General features: G+C 35.6%; 1 protein-coding gene across 5 annotated transcripts in view; it reads right to left on the bottom strand.

Annotated features, from left to right (window-relative positions):
* Positions 1-215: 215 nt before the first annotated feature.
* Positions 216-22720, bottom strand: part of LOC117171834 (ras-related protein Rac1) — a 110164-nt gene continuing 87659 nt past the window's right edge. For 2 of the 5 annotated variants that reach the window (XR_004466926.1, XR_004466930.1), the window contains exons 3-5: positions 679-920; positions 487-551; positions 216-403 (exon numbers count right to left, since the gene is read on the bottom strand). The gene's annotated coding sequence lies outside the window, so the exon portion shown is untranslated. Of the gene's footprint in view, positions 404-476; positions 552-678; positions 921-22720 lie in introns of all 5 variants that reach the window. The other 3 variants (XR_004466927.1, XR_004466929.1, XR_004466928.1) reach the window with 3 other exon arrangements.

Genomic DNA, 22720 nt, shown 5'->3' with positions numbered 1-22720 from the left:
TACTGGTTTAAAATTTACATCACATGTTCTCGCAGTTCCTAGAGTTTTCCCACATAGCGCTATCATCTGGGAAGAAATGAACATTTGAGGACAGTCGATCGCGATTGTGGGCTTTTTTCCAGCATCCCCGCTATAGGCGTGCTATTTTGTTAATAAATTCCGATACATTTATTTAATTCAACTTTTTTATTTACCTCCTTTAATATACATAAATAATTTTAGGATAGTCAACCCACGCGCACCGAGTGTTTGCTTCATTCACACACGCGCGTGCCTCGTATGGCGTGCGTCGCATATGAGCCTCCATGGATGGCGCATCTGAGTGCTGATCAAAACGCACGTCAGGCGGATTAATCCGCACACATGCCTCCATAGTGCGCGCATCCTGCGCATCAATTGTTATCTGGGTATTGAAATATAAAGATTATTAATATTAAAGACGCTGGCTTATACTTATTGCTTATGAATTCTGATACCTTAACGTACAAATATTTTTTCAAAGAAAGGTAAACACTAATAAGGCGTAGTTGACCCTCTTAAAATGCATTTTTCTGAAAAATACCGAAGCACATCAACTGCAGAATCTTATTTTTTTAGAATAAAATTATTATTTTGTATATTAATTGATATTAGAATTTTCGTAGAGAAAAAAAGTTAAAAAAGAATAAAACATTTCACCTTTATGAGAAATAAGGGATGTTTCCCTCGGAGATCCTAATGCTGTATGAAATATCCTAGATAACAATGCGTGATGTAGCACGCAGGCTGCCCGGCGTGAGAGAGCGATATGTCTGCTGGACTACCAATACAGTGCCCGTACGACTTGCAGGTGGTACGTAAATCCCTACAATGTCCTCACACGGTGTCCGCGATATGCCACATAATATGTGACCGTCAATCGTGCCAAGGTGTGAGCCCTGCTGGAAATAAATAAATTGTCTTTATCCATTTGAATCATTTTCTATCTTTAAGATTGAAAAGGAAAGAACCGAGGTATCCATCTTGATCCCACGTTTATCTCTTCAATCATTTTCTATCTTCCTTCGAATCTACAATCACTTCTATTATTTGAATCCCAATCTTGCTATCCATGTCTATCCGCCACTTATCGACATGTATCCTTTTCTTTCTACTCCCAATCCCTGTTCTAGTGTTTCTTTCCAAATGAATCCTTCGCTTATCCACGGCTATCTTTTTCTATCCGTTATACAATCTAAAATCTTGTCTTTCTTTTTCAGTCCCTATCTTCCTATATCATTAAATCTTTTTCTATCTTTTCTAAAATCTAAGACAGCCTTATATTCTTAAATCCCAGTCTTTCTACCTAAATAAATGCACAGCTTATCCACTTCTATCCTTTTCTATCGTTTAGGCAATCTAAGATTTCCTCTAACTTTTTTAATTTCTATTTTTTTATCCAAGTAAATCCATTTATATATTTTCTGAAATATAAGATAGCCCTATCTTCGTGAATCTCAGTCTTTCCATCTAAATAAATTTTGCACTTATACAACTCTATCCTTTTCTATTTCTTGGGCCACCCTAAATATCGTATATCTCTTTGATTACCTATTTTCCTATCCAAGTGAATCCACTTCTATCTTTTTTTTTAAATATGAGATAGTCATATCTTCTATAACTGGAGGGTCAGCAGACGCCTTTGCAGAGTTCGAACTTCGATTAATAAGTCGTAAAGCTAGGGAATTTTTTTGTTATGTATATACTGCCGTGCAAACTAAAAAGGTACGTAAGTGACATTGCCGCTTAGAGTGATTCTCTTAAACTCGGCAATGAAAAAGTCGAACTAAGCGGCAATGTCACTTATGTATCTTTTTAAATTGTACGGCAGTACAAATCCTTGCTGGTCTAATACCATTCTTCTGGAGTTTGAAATTCGAAATATAATATTATTTTTGAAACGGATAAGAATCAAATGTATAGAAATTAAAACGATATATCGTTGATAGTTAGTAGTCTGGGATAGATAAAGATAGGCATTTGTGAACAATAAAGATAGAAAAAGATAGGCCCATGAGACCACAAAGGATAAAGTCAGTGATAGAGAAAGATAGACGGTTGTAAACACCATGAATAGAAAAAGATAGATAGTTGTGACAGTAAGGGATATAGTCAGGGATACAAAGAGATAGATCTAAGTACACACGACGGATAGACCGTGGAAAGAAAAAGATAGAGTTTGTGTTATGCAAAGTGTGCATTTGGGTAGGATTGAATAGATCTGTCTTTTTCTATCCATACGTTTCTATCTTTTTGAATTTTTCTACTTCCAGCAGGGAGAGTAACGTGCTGATTAAAAAAAGCTGTAACTTTAATTTATATCTTTTTTTATGAGTCGGCCAGAGGAAAGTAACACGTCAATGTTATTTATCACGGTAAAATATATTCTTGTGTATAAAAATCAGTATGTTCAATATATATAAATTTTTTTGAAAATATCTAAAAAACGTAAAAACTTCATAAAAGGAATAGAAAACCCCATTACACGAAGGAATGCTTCTTATTAGAACATACCATAAATGATTAAAATGTTAGAAACATAAATGCTTGAAAGTTTTCTTTTAACGACCATATAAATTCTTCATTTTATTTTGATGAAGTATCAAGAAGTCAAGATTTTGAGGTATAATTATTTTTTAAATCTTTTGTGTTATCTAAAAAGAAATTTGCTTTAAAAATATCTTCTATTATAGCTCACGATAAAACTCTGCCGTTTAAAATATCGCGCACGCACGTAAGTTGTGGGTGAGCATGGTTTCTCAGTTGAGTAGATTACTGCAAGCATTTTTGCTGTAAGTCCTGTGAGTGCGTTGAGTGTTCATGGTTCGTACCAGTTCGTGCAGCAGCCGATCGCGGTTATATCATGGGTTATTGCTTACGCTTCCATTGAAGCAGTTTAAAATCATCCAGAAACAGTGTACCTGTAGTAGGTATGTAATTAGATTCAATATTTATTGCTATATATCGCTAACACGTCATGCGGTGCATATTCAACGCATGCGTGCGTACACGCCATGCGGCGCATATGCGGATCAGTTGTTGACATATCTGTCTCTAGCATTACCCTCATAACCTGCGGATTGATCTGCACGCCGCACCTAAACCATGCGGGTTGCGTGCGGACATTTTGTTTTCTGGGATCGTCTTTCAATAATAAGAAATCTATAATTAGTATGAAAAAATTTGCATAGAAATAGAGATACCGTGAGAAAACTGTCTTGGTGGTGGTTTTAACCCCTTTAAAGTGTTTATTGGCAGATAGAAGAAATTAGGTATTTCCTACTTTTTGACCTCTAAAACATAGCGAAGTTTCATTCAAATCTGTTACTGCCACTTTGATATGTTTCCTTGTAAGTTAAATTCTTTTATTATTTCATTCCTTTCACTTCTTGGACTCGCGACATTGATTCAGCAAATTACTTATTTCACAGAATTACTATTAATAGTCAGTCTACTAGTTCTATGATTATGTAGGTATCAAAATCACGTTATGGCTCTTATGAGTCTTTTGCCATGTTTCATTTGTAATAGACAATTTCATCTAGGCTTCTGGTCGCGAATTGATGGAGATAAATCTTCCGCTATACGGAAATTGCTAACAGAAGACGTAATGAGATAGATAGGCCACCACTGATTGTCAAAGAGCTCATTAGATTAAGCATCAGTTGAAATCGATCTGTTTCAGAAGAGTAGCTGTAGTCGAGCATCATCGCCATGCCTTAAGGCGCATCCTCAGGCTTGAAAATTAGCCCATGTATTATTCCGACAAGCTTTTCTCCTACAATTCTGAATTGTATGATTTCATATTTCAACCACAGAATATAAATGTCTAAATACAGGATTAACCAGAGAGCTTTTTTCGAAAAATTACCTGTTTCTTGTTTTATTCCCATTAATTGAAAATTGATGCATTTCTTGGGCTTGGGAAGTAGCAAACCGTCACCATGAGTGTACTCATGGTAAACATAGTACTCGGGCCTCTGCCTCGCTATGAAACTGCAGGTGGTCTTGAGTGTTATTTTTGCGATGGTACTTTAAAAATCGTAAACCCAGGATCGAGCCCAGGATTTAGATCGAGTGCCTGTCTTGCCTCACTCAACTTTTCTATTGTTAGAGATTACCGTCGGTTTAAAGAAATTAAAAATGATCAACTATTCAGGAATTCAATTTTAATATTCTGCATTCGGTTTATTACATAACGACGAGAAGCTTATAAAAAAGAAAGAAGAAAATCGGTTAATCCGTTTAATTTCTGTTCACAGTTTTCTTAACTTATCCTCTCTTCTCAGATTCTACGTATTTTCGTTGTCTTGTTTGTATCCTGTATTTGAAAGTTAGTCCGTTATGTTTCCCATGCATTGATAGAAAAAGCGTTACGCTAGCTCTAAGGCTTCAAGGCACGTTCGAGGGATCTGTTTACGTTATGGATACAAACATTCCTAGCGATTAAGTTAAGCGATCGTGCCAAATTCGAGTGGAGCTCATTTATGTTTTTTTAAACATGTATTTAATCTTAAAACACTGTAACTATTTAAACAATGTTCATAAATGACTGTTTTTTAAAGAATACGTTCAATTTATTATGTTGCTTTGTAAATTTACAAGAACTATTAATTATTTGAACAATTTTAATTTAAAAATTGGAATTTTGGCCTTTATTCTACGAATCAATTTGTTTTCGAAGTCAACTAAGAATGTCTATCCGATGACTCTTTTCTATGTTCCTTTGTGAATTTATAAAAACTATTAATTATTTAAACAATTTTAATTAAACATTAAAAGTTTGGCCTTTATCCTGCAAGGCAATTTATTTTCGAAATCAACTAACAATGTTTATACAATGACTCTTTTCTGTGTTTCTTTGCAAATTTACAAGAACTATTAATTATTTCAAGAATTTCAATTTAAAAACTAAGAGTTTAACAGATTTGATACGAGTCAATTTGTTTATGGAGTAAACCTAGAATGTCCATTCGATGACTCTTTTCTATGTTTCTTTGTAAATTTACAAGAACTATTAATTATTTAGAGAATTTTAATTTAAAAACTAAGAGTTTAACCGTTTGGATACGAGTTAATTTCTTTACGGAGTCCACTAAGAATGTCTATCGGATGATTCTTTTCTATGTTGCTTTGCAAATTTAAAAGAACTGTTAATTATTTAAACAAGTTTAATTAAAAAAGGAGTTTGCCTTTTTTTCTACAAGTCAATTTTTTTACGAAGTCAAGTAAGAATGTCTGTACGATGACTGTTTTTGATGTTTTCTTTGTAAATTAACAAGATGTATTAGTTATTCAAACAATTTTAATTAAAGAATAAAGAGTGGAACAATTCAAAGAATTATTCAATGACAGTTATTTACTTCTTGTAACAATATAAATTTGAAACAGTATATATTATAAGACAAAATAAATAAACATTTCGTTAATATTTCTTGCCAGATGAAAGTGGTGCTACGAGAAAAAATGTGCTAATAATATTTTACGTTCAAAATATAAAATCAGATACACGATCAAAATAAAAAAGTTGATTTTGTATTCATGGAGGAAAATTGTTATTTTTTATGATGCTTTTAAAGTATTATTTTATTATTTAAAAATGCCAGGCTGTTATTAATTGAATAAATTTAAACAATTATAAAAAATTAGAGATAACAGATTTTTTGTCAGAAAGAGGTCTCGATTTTTAATCATCCGAAATTGTCAACACATAAATTCATCTTGTAATAAAAAAAGTTTTTATTAATTCAACTTTCTAAATTTTAGTTTATTGAAATATAAGTACTTAAAATGATAGGCATAATTCTTTCTAAATCGAGGATTAAATTTAGATAAATTTTGATAATGTTATATTCGGTAATCCTTAGAGTATCACTTCACTTTTACCACTAATGATTGAAGTAAAACCAACTTTTTCTATTATTCGTGAGGTAGGCAATAAAAAATATAAAATTTGGAATTATTTCCTGGTTAAAAAAACTTTAAAACAGTCAATAAAATTCAAAGTTTAAGTTTTTAATCCTGAAAATTTTGTTATTTAACGTATTTAAGACTAAATTTCAAATTAAACTAATCGAAGTGGAAGCTTTCTAATCACTGAGAGTTCTAAATATTTAATTAAAACATTTAAAACAGTGATTTCGAGTTCAAACGTTTAGTATAAAATAAAATTATATTAAATAAAATTAAATTTAGTAATATACCAATAAACTCGTGCGCGTCATGTGTGTTACAAACGAAAACTGCAGAGTGCGTATTGCAGTCAAGTGAATTAACTCAATTCAATCCGATTGTGAACAATTGACACAATTAGCAAAAATTTAAATCGATTCAACTTTTGATTAATCTTAATCGTTATTAATTGTGTCCAATCGATTATTGCTAATAGGGATTACAGAAAATTGCTTTTTGTCACCAAGGTTATTAAAGCATTTTTGTCACTTAACATTTCTAAGAGATGGCATTAGTATTCACTAATGTGAACCATTTTCGTCGAGCTTGATCCTTCAAATATCGCCTGTCAAAACTTTAGCCATTTATGTTTACGCATTTACAAGTTACAGCATTGAGAAGCCACTAACCTCCGAGTTTTTTTTAATGTGGACTCTGCACCGTCGATTGGAACGATTCATAAGTGGTTTACCGAGTTTCGTTGTGGCCATACGAGCACAGTTGATGCTGAACGATCTGGGCGCCCAAAAGAGGTCACTACACCAGAAAATGTCGAAAAAATCCATGATATGATGTTAAATGATCCCAAAGTGAAATTGAGAGAGGTAGCTAATTCTGTAGGCATATCATTGGAACGTGTGGGCAATATCGTGCATTCAGTTTTGGGCATGAAGAAGCTCTGCGCGCGATGGGTGCCGTGTTTGTTCACAGTGGACCAAAAACAAATTCGTGTGACAACTTTCCAGCAGAATTTGGTATTATTTTCGCGTAAGCCGACCGAGTTTTTGCGCCGATTCATAACCATGGATGAAACCAGGATCCACTACTACACTCCTGAGTCAACGCAACAGGCAAAACAGTGGGTTCCACCGGGCCAAAATGCTCCGAAGCGTCCAAAAACGCAACAATGGGTCGGAAAGGTTATGGCCACCGTATTTTGGGATGCGCATGGCATAATATTCGTGGACTATCTTGAAAAAGGTAAAACCATAACCGGAGCATACTATTCATCATTATTGGACCGATTGAAAATCGAAATCGCCGAAAAATGACCGCATTTAAAGAAGTAAACCCCGCTTGACCATCACGACAATGCGCCTGTTCATTCATGCTTAGTTGCACAAGCAAAATTGCATGCCATCAGCTTCGAATTGGTTCCTCAGCCACCGTATTCATCAGACCTGGCCCCCAGAGACTATTACTTGTTCCCTAACCTGAAGAGATGGCTCACCGGTAAGCGTTTTTACTCAAATGAGGAGCTCATAGCTGAAACTGAGGCGTATTTTGGAGACCTTCCGATCGAGTACTTTTCGGACGGTATCAAAAAGTTAGAAAATCATTGGACTCGCTGTATCGATCTAAAAGGAGAGTATGTTCAAAAATAAAACCGACTTTGGCCAAAAATCGTCGCCGTGTTTCATTTTTCAGGGACTTATCAGACTGCCTAGTAGATGGATAGTGGAGGACAGAAATAGCCACATCAAGTCCATCTTCAAGTTTTTTGGTAATACAATTCTTATCCAGCATGTGTACAACCTCGGAGACTTTAATCGCAATGCTGGTGATATAATTAATAGATACTATCCTCCCGTTGAAGTGGCAGGAGCTAATGTGGGATTGGGTAGACAGGTATTGCAGAGAGTGCATAACGTAAACATTGTACAAGCACTAGTGGAAACGAAAGACCTGCAGGCTAGAGGTGGCCAACGATGGGTTCGGCTGAATTGTCAGCACGTAATTAACTTTCCTCGTTTGACATTGGAGTTTCTCAGAGACTGAACAGTCAGCGTCTACCAGGCCAACTTAACACCTTCCCAGATAACAATTCGTGCGCGCATCCTGTACATTAATTGTTATCTGGGCTAGTATATTCAGGGCAAGTTACAAAGAGAGAAAGAAGAAAAATTCCAGTTGAATATCATGAATCAGCAACTTCCTGACATTACAGCAGAGCTTGATATGGCCAGAGTTAGAGTTTAATCACGATTTAAAAATAGAACTAGGCACCAGCTTTGGAATGCTTACTTACCAACTGACGAAGACGAATCAGACTGCAATCACGATTCAATTCAGGGGTATTATTGCACGTGCTTGACTTTTGACGATGCTAGGACGAAAACCTGATCCTTTTATGATCCCGGCTCATAAACACCTTTTATTGGGTGTCATATACAACAAAATGACAGAGGGACAGAATCCTAGGCATGAAACGCCACAATGACATCAAAAAGTGTCGCAGTTTCCACGATGATTCTGCCAAAAGGCATTCAACACGACCAGTTAGCGGTAATTACGAAAGCTTTACTATTATTTTAACCTGTGTCATACACATTTTTCATCAGGGGTCATGAACCATAAAAAGACAGAGGGACAGAATTATATGCATGATACATCAATAAGACACCAAAAAGTCACGCAGTTTCTACGGTGATTCTCCTAAAGGGTATTTAACACGACCTTCGAGGCCATAGCGACAAAAACTGTTCACATTGTGAACCCGGGACATCAAGTCTTTTTATTAGAAGTTACATATAAGGAAAGGTAACTAAAGGCGACTTTTGACTCTGTAAGTACAAAAACTTGATCATTTTTTGACTCTGAATATTAAACACTTTTTAAAAGGGGCCGTAAGTTACAAAATGGCCAAAGATCAGAGTTCTGGACATGCCACATCAGCGTGGCGTAAGACAGATCCACAGTTTGTGCAGTGATTCTTTGAAACGGCATTTACTACAAAAATATCACAATTTCAAAAAAATCCGCGGAGACCTTTTTTCCATGTAATTGGTGCAGGGTCCTATTCACGATGTTAATATTTTTTAATATAATTTGTTTATAACAATTAGATTCGATATCCTGTTCATTATTTATATTCTTTAGATACTTCAACATTCATTTTCATTGAGAATGCGATTAGTTAATCATTGCTGACCACTTCTGAAGAAAGTATTTGAGTGGAAATGACATCTTCTTGACATTCCAATATGAAACCCTCCGTGCCTGACTTCAATCCAGGTGATTTAAAAAGAGTAAACTTTAGCTCGTACGACATCGATATTGAAGTCAAGGCCGTGTGTTTCAGGAGTCTTCTCCGCTGCTTTCTACAGAAACGCTACTTTACACACTTCTTCGTCCTTCCTGATCATTTTAAGGAGGGCTCTGACTTTGCCAATATCCGTTACCCTAGATACTCAGGCGAGTATCCGATGGCACGAGTATTACTCGGATATCCGGGTAAATATCGGGTATCCGGATACTCAGGTAAGTTTATAATATCAGGAAAACAGTGAAACAAAATGTAACATGATGCCAAATTAGTTATAGGATTATTTTGTCATAAAGCGTCATATTTGATTTTGAAACATAATATCGAATGAGAAATATTTAAAATCCAGACAAAATAGAGGATTACCCGGATATTACCCGATTTCCTAGGTACACGAGTTTTAATTTATTACCCGGGTACCCGAGTAATACCCATGATCTCCGGTTCCTGGGTCCGCAAATAAATATAAGATTACCCGCCATGAAGTCCTAGCCCTACTTTTAAGAAAAGGGTCTCTTCCATTTGCAACTTTATGACCTGTACCCAGAATAATCCTTTTCTTAAACCATTTAAAATGTAGTATTCTGCCACCGCCGTGACGGTGTGAGATTGAAAACTCGATTTGAAAACTCGATTTCAAAAGATCTAAGCTCGTCCTTCGTGCATAGAACTAGTCCGAATGAATAGAGTAATACCGGCACGGCAAGCCGATAGTTCAGAAGACCAAATCTGCCGGATTAGACCTTTCTTTATCTGCTTCGGAGATTATCTTTTATAGATGTCACTTCTTGATTGCGGCACTGTGGCACGCCCGGGTATTTATAGGTTTCTTTAGCGCCAAGATGTCGTATAGCGCTTCTACCAACTAGTTAAGGGTCGTTCAGGATGCCATTAAGTCTTCCTATCTTCAAACAAATCTTGGCGAATTTTTCTAACTCAAATTTCATTCCAATCTCCGAAGTGTATTTTTCGGCAATTCCTAGAGCTAATATTCAGTTGCTCTTTATTTTTAGCATAGATATTAAGATCCATCATGTAAAATACATAGGGAGCGTTCACTTATGATGTCACGCACCGGGGGGCAGGGAGGGGGGATTCTTGTCTAGCGTGACAAATCTTGATATGGACGTGTGAGTGGAAGAACGTTGTGTCTGATTTTTGTTTCAAGAGACGTCGTATCTCGCCACGGTTCCAATACATGTCGTATCTAGCTTGTGGTTTAACAGACGTAGTATTTCGCTCGCAGATTCAAAAGACCTCGTATCTCGTTGACCCCTCAAGAGACGTCATGCCTTTCTCGCGGTTTAAAAAACTTCGTATCTCGTTCGCTGCTCAGAAGACTTCGTGCATCGCCCGCTGTTTACGAGGCGTCGAATCTCGTTCGCAGTTTAAGGAACGTATCTCACAAATTTATAATTTTTCAGACTGTATCAAATTCCCAATAAAACAACACAATATACTTTATAAAAAGAAACTTATAAAATATTTGTAAATAATTATTTAAAATTTATCATGCTGCTCACAATGAAGAATATCTACCAAAATGAGATACAAAATATATTTCTGAAAAACCTACGGCTATAACTTTACATAGTGGCCGATTTCGGAGTCCTGGTAGAAATTCACGCTGTATTTTTGCTCCTTTTCAAGTAACTAGTATGCATCCAAGTGTCCAGGTTGGTCGACTACGGAGTCCAGTTGGTTCGCTATATATATTTTTTCTATTTTAAATGCCTGATGTGTAATTGTAACATTATTTAATTAAATTTAGCTGAATATAATATAGAAAATAAATTAAAAAATTGGTTACCCAATACAAAACGAGTGGTTGTTCACCAAAAAAACTGTTATGAATTTTTCCAGGCTCCCGTTTAGAATACATTTGTTTATGTAATTTTTCCATAATATTAAAATTTTTTTAAGGGTGCAAAATTACACACAAAAAAGCACTTAATTTCTTCTGAACAGTGAACGAGATACGACGTTTTTCGAACCGCGAGAAAGGCACGAAGTCTCATAGGCGGTAAACGAGATACGACGTCTTTTAATGTACGAGCGAAATACTACGTCTGTTCAACCACAAGCTACATACGACATGTATTGGAAGCGTGGCGAGATACATCTCTTGAAACAAAAATCAGACACAACGTTCTTCCACTCACTCGTCGATATATGGGGGATATATGCGCGTGATGTCACGGAGGGTTGACAAACTGAAAAGTATTAAGTCCATATATATTCTAGCGATATGTACTTTGAGAAGAAGAAAAAAGTGATAATAATCAAGTTTATATTTTTGATCACGTTCATGTAACGCAATATTATAGGCGGGGGTGTCGTTAATTAGTGACTGAGCGTGACAAGGGGTACGGGGGGGGGGGATTAAAAAGCTTGATATAAAGCGTCACTTAATATGTTAACGCTCCCATACATGGCTTTCGATTTTCAGTTTTGACACAAAAAGTACCCTTGGATTGGGTGAAGTGCGAGAAATAGTGACAATAACGTGAAGTAAAAGAATGGGCTCATAGTGTCGTCCTGCAAGACAACTCTCTCAAAGGTGACAGAGTTAGTTGTCACACGATGTTTTCCAGATGAACTAGTAAATCAGGTTTTCCAAAACGGCATCAGTACTAGGATGTAGAACAAAAGCCTATATGCTAGCGACTGCGGCGTCGAAAGTACTTTGAGTATAAATAATGGTTAAAAATAGCAAAAAAAGGCTTTTTGTCTATTGCAATAACAAAATTAAAGTCGCCCGAAAGTACGTTTTTTAAATATTCAATTATTATTGCAATCATTAATTAACAAGTTTCAAACTTTCAGAAAATATGTCCCTTATCACCCTTAAGAAGTGTGCCAAACTTAACCCAAAATAATAATTAGGTTTTATAACAATTAATTTATTATCAAAAAATTGATTTGTTCTAACAGAATTTCTACAGATGTGGCCGACAGGATCTTAACAAAGTGGGTTATTGACCTCGACAGAAGTTGTGTTATAAAGTACACATAGCGGCAAAAAGATTTTTAAGCATTAAATAGCATAAAAATGGCTTACAAAATACGTTGGGTTTTTTCCGTATAGCAAATGAAATTACTACCTCAGTTTTAATTTTTTAAGCTCAATTTGAAACAAAATATAGAAACAGAGTTTTAATAATTGTATTAAGATTCAAGAAAATATACATTCTAAATTAATTGATTGTAATCGTGTCTGATTCCCGGAAATGTTCACAGAAAAGGATCGGCGCTGCCAGTGGAGGCGGACTGGGTGATGCCACTGAAGCATTCCAGGAGTTCGTGCCGAAATTAAATTCACGTGTTTAAATTGCACACAGTTTTAATATCTCAACAAAAAATTGATGTGTCAAGGCATTTTTTTACTTTGGACTAGATTTCCGTACTCGTTACAAATCTGTTGGTGGCTTCTCGCAAAAATTATGTTATTTATCTTTCCTCATCTAGCATTAATATATTGTGATTGAATTAACTATAATTTATATCTTATTCATTTAAAGATTTATATCTGATAAAGTATTTTAGGAAAAAAATGTAGAAAATTTTTCAAACATTTTCCAAAAACCGTACGTAAGCGATAGCAGTTTCCCTTAGTCCGTTGCTACAGACCACGACAATCCTTCTCCCATAGTGACATCACACTTTTTTAACAGATCTCCACGTTTCGAGACCCCTGAATCCGAAAATCAGCCTTTCACGATGGCGTCTGTCTGTCTGTCCGGCCGTCCGTAAACACGATAACTCTCGAAAAAATTAACGAATCAAATTCATCTTTGGCTCACTTTTTTTAGGTCCTAAAAGAAAGGACGAGTTCGTGAACCAGCCATTTTTGATAAAAATTCAAAAAGTGAGCGCATTTTGAAAATTTTTTAGAACACTTTTTTCAGAATTTGAAAATTCTATGTACGGATATTTATAGTATTAAAAAGAACAAACAACCTATCCTTATGACTTTTTCGATAGAAAGAAAATTATCAGAGTTATAGCGTTTTCAAAATTTTTTCAATCAACCGAAAATCAAAATTTGAACCCGAAAAACGCACGATATGAAAAAAAGTAAAGAAAAGAAAACATTTCTTTTTGAAAGCCCTACAAGATTATCATAACCAATTTTTAGATTTTCTTCAAAATCGAAAATTCAAATTTTGTTTGCACAAAAAATAATGGAAAATAAAAAATTTCATTTTGTGGACAAAGCATGTAGGATACGAAAAAAGATGAATTAACAAAAACGGTCATTCCAAAAAAGATCTACAATTTCGTTAAGAATCACTTCTTGATAGGATGCGTACTTTTTGTTTTATTCTCGAAAAATAACGTTGAAAAAAAATACAATAAAAAAATGTGTGGAAAAACGACGAAAGTTACGAGAAAAAAATCCAACAAAACCTGATTACAAATGTCTGTCAGAAATCAAGCGCGCAGCGCGAGTGTCACGATGAGAATGTGTACCTGAAATCCTACAGAGCTTTGAGAAACTTAATCTTTGACTATACTTAATTAAGTAGACAATTCAGAATATGAAGACGCATATAAATACTGCCATCAAAGAGAGATCTTTTTGATAAAGTTTTTTTCAAGCATTCCAAATGCAAAGAATAAATATCCGAGCGCGAAGCGCGAGGCAACCCATTATCGAATACGAGAGCGTGATTCAACCGTCGCGCGCCCCAGGCGCGCTCAACCTAGCGAGCCGCGCACGTAGCGCGATTGAAAATAGAAAATATTAAAAACTTTAAAAATTGATTACTCAACATTTAAAGGAATTGAAATTAGTTTGGCGCTTTTAAAAAAAAAATTATTTTTAATTTGATACTACTTTAAAGTGCATTAAATGTTTCGAAGTCAAAACTGCTTAAATTGTAGAATTAAAATTTTTTATTACATTAAAAAAAATTAAAATTGATGCCAAAAATTTGTCTGAGATGAAAAATTAAGTTTTCGTAATTGTTACCTCTCAAATTGTAAATTTAAAAAATTATAAGCCTTTAAAATTGAATTATTTGGAAAAAACTTTTGAAATAAGAAGTAATTTTTGATTTTTAATAGAAAAGTTTTGAAAAACAATATCGCAACTGAAAAGTAAAAATTCTTTGCATTGGTATTAACAGATCGTGAAAATGGTACTTTATTAATTTTTTGTATGTGTGAATTCCATGATACTTTTGTATTTAATTTGGAAATTAAATGTTGAATTATTTATAAACTAAACAATTTGTAGGAAACTTAAATTGTGAGTATAAAAAATTACAATTGCATTGAATATTTTATTTAACAATATTAAAGTAACGAAAACTAAACATTTATTATTTTATTTCATAATTCTCAATTTTAACGTGAACTTTCGAATAGAAATAAGGGTCTCGAGGTTAAGGGTTCCCAGCGGCAAAAAATAAGGTAAAGGGTTTTGATAGTTCTAAAAGATGTGAAGGAATTTTCAATTTATTTTCATAATTTAAAAGAATTTCAAAGAATTAAAAAAATTTTAGAAGGGTTATTTTTAAAAATTGCAAAGTACATTAGAAACCTTAAAAAAAAAAGTTCTAGGTATTTGAAAAGATTTTGAAGGATTTGCAAAATTTGAGAGAATTTTAAAAGATTTCAAGAAGTTTTCGATTGAATACAGATATTTTATATGAGATTTTAAAGGATATGAAATATTTCAGGGTATTTTTTAAATTTCTAGATATTTTCAAGAGCTTTAGAAAATTTCAAGATATTTCAAAAGATTTTTAAGGATTTTAAATTTTCAAGGATGTTTTAAAAGGTGCCAAGGAATTTTCAATTGATTGAAATAATTTATTATGAGATTTCAAAGGATTTGATATATTTTAGGATATTCTAATAGATTTCAAGGAATTTTTAATTGATTTTAATAATTTAGTGTAAGATTTTAAACGATTTGAAATATTTCACGGTATTTTTAAATTTTCAAGATAATTTCAACAGCTTAAAAAAATTTCAAGAGATTTCAAAAGATTTTTAGGGATTTTCAATATTTGAGGACGTTGTAAAAATGTGAAGGAATTTTCAATTTATTTTCATAACTTAAAGGAACTTCAAAGAATTAAAAAAATTTTAAGTTCTAGGTATTTCAAAGTATATTAAGAGTATTTTAAAAGATTCCAAGGAATTTTCAATTTACTAAAGTAATTTAATATGAGATTTTAAAGGATATGATATATCTTAGGATATTCTAATAGATTCCAAGGCATTTTCAATTTATTTCAATAATTTAGTATGAGATTTTTAAGGATTTAAAATATTTTAGGGTATTTTTAAAATCGCAAGAAAGTTTCAAGAGGTTTGAAAAATTTTAAGAGATATTACAGGATTTTTAAATATTTAAGGATTTTTAACTATTTTGTACAAAATTCTTTTTGGTTTTCTTTAAAAATTCTTTTTTTTCAACTAAAATAAAATTAACTTTTTTTGTCGAAAATTGAACTACGATTAAACATTAATTTTTTATAGAAAATTAGTCTTGGTGGTAATAATTATAATAATATCCATATCATATACACCTGAAAAACATAACCTCAAAATCGGCTCATGCATGAAATTAAGAATATCGCGAAACCTCAAAATCGCCAGTTTCTTTAATTTTTTTCAAATGCGGATCGAGATATAAATAGAAGACCACAGAATTTTTCCGAAGCTTTCAGATCGGCAATTATCGTGCAGCAGAAAACCCACGAAGGAATGATAAGGAGACCCAACTGCCAGTGGGAAACCATCTGAAACTGGCAATAGAAGCATTACCGTAAGTGATACGCACATTACAGGAAGATCTTAGATTTGAGTGCGCAGTTGTCCTCTTCCTATACATGGAAAAGTGTGCGAGAAAGTTTGTCAAATTGACGTAAGTTAGAGGTTGTGTTCTTTTGTTGATCATCATACGAAAGATACAGAAAATAAATATATAAACAGTATCTTCGGTACTTGTTTGAAAAATGTGTGAACAGATTTTGAGGAGAAAACGTATAGGTAAGTACCTTTTAAATTTGTAATATGGTAAATAGACTAAGGATTCCCTAGGCTCTGAGAAGCTCTGAGAAATTCTCCAGAGGTCATAAATAACAAGCAAAGGATCCTTTATTAAGCTTTCGGATTAAAATTTAGAAAAAGATTTTTTTTTAATTTCATGGTTAACCTATACCTATTACCCATAGAACACATTTCTGACACTTGCATCAAAACAAACAAAACAGAACCTCTCAACTTACGTCAATTTGAAAAACTTTCTCACTCACACACTTTTCCATGTATAGGAAGAGGACAACTGCGCACCTGCGCACTCAAATCTAAGATCTTCCTGTAATGTGCGTATCACTTACGGTAATGTTTCTATTGCCAAGTGGGGGAACGGAGTTAGGTCTCCTTATTATTCCTTCGTGAGAAAACCTAAGGAAACCGAAGTTCCAGTTGTGCATTTTCGGCTTACACACGAACTTACAGTGGTAATCATGCACCTTTTGTTTTGCGGCTCCCAAACGGTAGGTATGGTGGGGACCTCTACTCTACACACGGGCATAGACCTGTCATAGCATTGGAGTGAATGTGGTTTCAGATCTGGGATCACTGGATGGTAGACGCGTGCTAGATGCTGTCCTCTCCGACCCGAAAGCACCGCACATACGAAATATCTGTCAGGGTGCTTGGGCCCTACTTCAAATACCTATATAGGTGCCTGTAAAGGTCACTCATAGGATTCTATATACGGATCCTATTGGTGACCTATATAGGATCCTATATAGGGTTACCTATATTGGTCAGTATAGATGCCACTTGTAGAAAATGAAACAGCTTCCTGCATAGGATCCTTTATAGAATCCTAAATGATTATATGGTAAGGGTATGGGTTTCTTCTTCCTACGTTAGAATGCATATAAGAACCTATACAGGTTCCTACTACTAGGCAATCGCATAGCCAAAAATAACTACTGCGCAGCTGTACCTGCTATAGGAAACTACTGCGTAACACTTCCGGTTCATCAGTTGTCTTATATAGGTCACTAATAGGATTCTATATAGTGTCCTATACAGGAAGCAGTTTCATTTCTTATAGGTGGCTCCTATACTATATAATGTCATTCAAAGGAGAATTGTGCAAAGTATTTATTTATTGTACATTATTCCATATTTTAATATCACAGTTTTGGTTGATAGATACTTTTTAAAGTCTAACAATAACTATTAAAAATAATATTGAATATAATATAGCCATGTACAGGGGCATCGGGACGATTTTTTTCATGGGTGGGCTCACCGAAAATATGTTCCAAAATATAAATTTAAAATGAATATTAGGTTTATTTTATTAATAGATTTATTGATTTGATGGGTGAGCTCAAGCCTACCCACCACATACGGCTCCGACGTCCCTGGCCATGTGTATTAAAATTAATAAATCAAGCATATGAAATCGTCATTAAGGGCGACTACATTAAATTTCATATACATTCATGTTAATCACTTACAAGAAAAAACAAATAATGCCATTTTTCGCAAATTCAAAATAAGTTCAGCAGTAATTTTCAGTTTTATATAATAAAACATGATACCTTCTGCCTGTTAATTAAATATAATATTGGATTTGAAGTCGAAAAATTCAATTAAGCAAATAAATAACAGACCTAACATGAAATTAACTGTCTTCGCCTGAAATTTTGACTATTTAGAGCGAAATTGGGAAAACGTTTTACACGTCCATTACACTTTCATAATAAATATTAATTCAGTCAACGAATTCTAGATTATTAATTTAATTGAGAATATTTGACAAGATTTAAAGAAATTAAAGCACATTGAGTTTTCATGCATATCTTACTACCCAGATAACAATTCGTGCACGCATGTTACGCGCACGTCGATGAACGCATGACATGCATGCCAAAATTCACCATGTTCGCACGTTTCCGCATGTAGCGCTATCATCTGGGAAGACAAAAATTTGAGGACATTCGATCGCGATTGTGGGCTTTTTCAACCATCCCCGCTATAGGCGTGCTATTTGGTTAACAAATTCCGATACATTTATTTAATTCAACTTTTTTATTTACCTCCTTTAATATAAATAAATAATTTTAGGGTAGTCAACTCACGCGCACTGAGTGTTTGCTTCATGCACGCACGCGCGTGTGTCGCGCATCCTGCCCAGCCAAACGTCGTTAAGTTGATCAAGCATCTTTTGCTGTTTTGATCAATCTTCAGTTTCACCCTTTGATTTGAATCAGCTAAAGCTCTCAAGATCTCACAATCAGCCATATCTTGGAGCCACATATGTCACTGTTGTTCTCATGAGCAGCTAAGGAAAGGGTTCGTCCAATCTTGCAGAGCCCATGCAAGGATAAGACTGCATAATCTAGATCGCCCGGTCCCCCAGAGTATATTTACTTCTTATATCTTCCTTATCATCAGTGATTTTGCTTTTAAAAATTAATAAATTTTATCTTGTGTAGCTGTTTCCCTAGAATTTTTCAGGGTCTTATTGTCTCTTACTCACTCCTTTTAATGTAGGTCGAAACTAATAATTTGTTCTTCTTACACACAAGTTCAACATGCCTTTTTGTATTTTGGAGTAGTTTCAATGATTAAGATTACAATAATATCATAATTTCAATATACCAGCTTATTATTTAGGCAAATAAATACGGCCTTTGTGTCATTACCATAAAGTAAGTGCGGGTCCCATCATCTAAAACGTAAAAATTAAAAAAAAGATTGTTTTTGATATAATTTATTTTGATGATTTGACATATTTCGACATTGAGACTATATGGATTTTGTTGGCTGGTATTTACACTTTAAAATCACGCCAGAATTACGTGTTCCTACGTGCGATTTTACTAACCAAATAAATTTCTATATAAAATAATAGGTTAGATAGATAAACGTTTATTTTTCGGACTACTGGACTTAAAAAATTGACTTGCTCATACTTCAATTTTTTCTGCAAAATTTTTTTACAACTATTTCTTACAAAGTACCATCCATCCACACCTTATAGCTAATTCCCTCGTTTCTATAGCCTAACCTTCCCCACTGCGCCTCCCCTCGCACGCATTTCGCTTTTTTATCGCTATGCCTCGCATTACCAGCCTCTGTCTCCGCAGCTAATACCTAATACTTAACTACCATTTACAATATTTACATTTTTCTTACATTTACTTCCTCTCCTATTTACAATCTTTCCTTCTCCATTCCTCTTCCTCATTCCTTCTCTTTTTCTCCATCTTACAAAACACCCCCTTCACCCATGCTTCTGCCCTCTGTCTCCCCTTTCATGCAACAATACCTCCATGCTTATCTCACTCCTTTCCACCTCTTCACACTCCTCCAACCAGTGCTCAACTTTTGCATCCCCTTTCCCGCACAGTTCACACATTCTCTTCTCTCTAGAAAGCCAGAACCTATTATAACATTCCATGCAACTGAATCTCATTCTCGCTAAAAGTCTCTGACTATCTTGCTCTCCTTTCTCATACAAATATTGCGCTCTCTCCCTTGGCATAATCCACACATAGTTCCCGTTAAACCTTGACTCTCTTATCCTCTCCTTTCCTTCTGCCTTCTCTTTCTCAATGCTATTCTTTTGAACCAACTCGTATACCTTCCTTCCTCGTGCCTCCTGCTAACTTCATCCATCTGCAATCCATTCGTTCTAAAATACCTTTCCCTTTCCAACTCCATCTTTGCACCACTAAGTCTGTTCTCCTTCTCCCACCAACACTCCCTAACCAATTGACTTCCCCCCTCTTCCAAAAATTTCTCCTCATATTTACAAGCTCGACTCCCTGCTATAATCCCTAAACTCGTCCTCCCTATCTCCCTCATGACAATATAGTTCGGCGTATTCCTTGCCAACCCCAGTGTCCACTTTACATACCTCTCCTGTGTCCTATTTACCTCCTCACTTACCTTTTAACCCCACACCTGCACTCCGTAAAATAAGACACTCATCACTATCGAATCAAACATTTTCATTCTCTTTACAAAATCATCTGCGAACAACCTCCCCCCAGCCCCCACACCTGCCTCATCACCACATTTGACCTTCTCACCCTCTCTTTTATATGACCATCCACTCCCCCATTCCTTCGAAACAGGAAAACCAGGTACAAAAACGCTTTCACGTCCTGCACCGCTTTTCCCTTCCACTTCCACTCCCCTATCTCTCCTACCTCCCTTCCTGAACACCATAACCTTCGACTTAACCGCATTTAACTCTAGCCTATTTTTGTCCAATTATCTTCTCAACCTCTTCATCATCTCCTTTAAAGCCTCTTCGCTCTTTGGCAGCAGCACTATGTCATCTGCATATGCAATTGCATATGCATATTGCAAAAAGTATTGGGCTAAGCGGGCACCCTTGCCTCAACCCCCTATCCATCCAGAATCCCTCTAAAATTCCCTCCCCTCCACTCACCCTATCTTTCGTCTCCTCATATACATCCCTTATCCTCTCGATCAGGAACCTTTCTTCCATTGTCTCCCACAACCTCCCTCTATCTACCGAAGGGAACGCGCTCTTTAGTTCTACAAAAAACACATACACTTTGGCACCCTTTTTGATTAGTTCTCTATCTACCACGTGTTGTAAGACGTAAATATTGTCAATAGTACTCCTTCTCTCTCTAAAGCCCGCCTGCGTCTCCGGCAATATTCCTTTCCCGTCTACATCCTTGCGCAGCCTATCTGCTAACACCATCGCGTATATTTTGTACGCAGTATTCATGAGCGTAATTCCTCTATAATTTTCCTGCCTCTCCCTATCCCCTTTCTTATACAGTGATGCGATCAACCCCTCCCTCCACCCTCTTGGGAATCCCACCCCCTCCATACTTTTTCACTACCCCCTTCAGCTTCTACCTTAACTCTTGTGTGCCAAAAAGCCACGCTTTGTTCTCTATCCCGTCCATCCCAGTTGCCTTAGATTTGTTCAATTTTCCTCTCTGCTTCTCTATCTCCTCGCCGTTCAGCTCCTCTCCATCTACCTCCCTCGTTATTCTAATCCCCTCATCTCTTTTTCGTTTATCTAACCCCTGAAATAAATCCTTAAAAAATTTCCTCCATTCGTCGCTCCCCATCTTCTCACTCATACCCACCCTACGTTTCTTAAACCGATTAATCATCTTCCACACGTCCCCTTCTGTCTTAACACTTCTCAACTCCTCTTCCAGCTCATTTTCTTTTTCCTGCTCTTTCTTCTTACACATCAAACAAAACTCCTTCCTCATTTCCACGTACTCCTCCCTTTTCGCGGTTCCTTCCTTCCACATCCTGTACTTCTTTTTGATCTTTCTCTTCATTATTTTACATTCCCTATCCCATCACGGCTTCACCATTCCTTTCTTCTTCTTCCTAAATACCTTCTTTTGCACACAACCTCTCACTTTCTCTTGTAGATCCTCCCATATCTCGTCCACCGACTCCCCCTCAAAGCTTACGTTGCCCAACTGCTCCTGATACTTCTCTATCGCCTCTCTCGTCCATGACACCCTCTCCCCTAACGACTTTTCTTCCCCACCCTGCCTTTCGCCAGCCTCCCCCTGTATCCACAAACTTAATGGCTGATGGTCTGATTCCACCCTCCCGTCCTCTGCGAATTTCTTTATCTTCTCCCACCCTTGCATATTCATAATCACATAGTTTATCACCGATACACCCCTCTTACTCACATACGTGTATTCTCCTACTTCGTCCCCTTTTACCATACCATTCGCCATCGCCCAACATCTATCCTCCATCCAGTCTCTTAGAATATCCCCCTCTTTATTTATTATCTTATCCTTCGATTTTCTCTCAAAGCTCTCTCCTTCACAGTACAGGCCCCCTTCCCGCCAAATTATCGCATTAAAGTCTCCCCCCCATTACCACTAAACCCTCATCTCTCTCTCCTAGCACATTTTCTACCCTTTCTTTAATCCGTTTCATTCTAACCTTATTGTACACAGTCACAAACTTATACATCGACCCTCTTATCTTTACAACCCTCATTTGCACGCCCTCCCCTTCTCCATGAACTTCTTCCTCTAATCCATCCCTAATCCCTGTTATAATTCCCCCACTAGCCCTTCCTTTCCTTTTTACTTTGACCGCCTCCTGTAGCCTCCATCTATACCACCTTGGCAAGTTTCGCTCTACTCTATCCCATTCCTTTCTCTCTACCCACGTCTCTACCAGTCCAATCACATCAAATTCCTGAATATACGAGGTGTGTTCAAAAAACGGTGACTTTATGGTTTTCTCAAGAAATATTTATTTATTTCTTAATATTTATGTTGTCCCCTTCAAAGTAATCCCCCTCAAATATAATATACTTGTGCCAACGCTTTTTCCAATCATCAAAGCACTTCTGGGAATCATTTTGTGGTATAGCCTTGAGTTCTTTCAGCGATGCAGTTTTTATCTCCTCAATTGTTGAAAATCGATGTCCTTTCATGGGTCTCTTCAGTTTTGGGA

The sequence above is a fragment of the Belonocnema kinseyi genome, chromosome 4 (assembly GCF_010883055.1).
Source record: "Belonocnema kinseyi isolate 2016_QV_RU_SX_M_011 chromosome 4, B_treatae_v1, whole genome shotgun sequence".
In the NCBI taxonomy this organism is placed as follows: Eukaryota; Metazoa; Arthropoda; class Insecta; order Hymenoptera; family Cynipidae; genus Belonocnema; species Belonocnema kinseyi.
The sequence above is the reverse complement of the archived record's forward strand: the minus strand, read 5'-3'. Positions and strand labels throughout refer to the sequence as shown.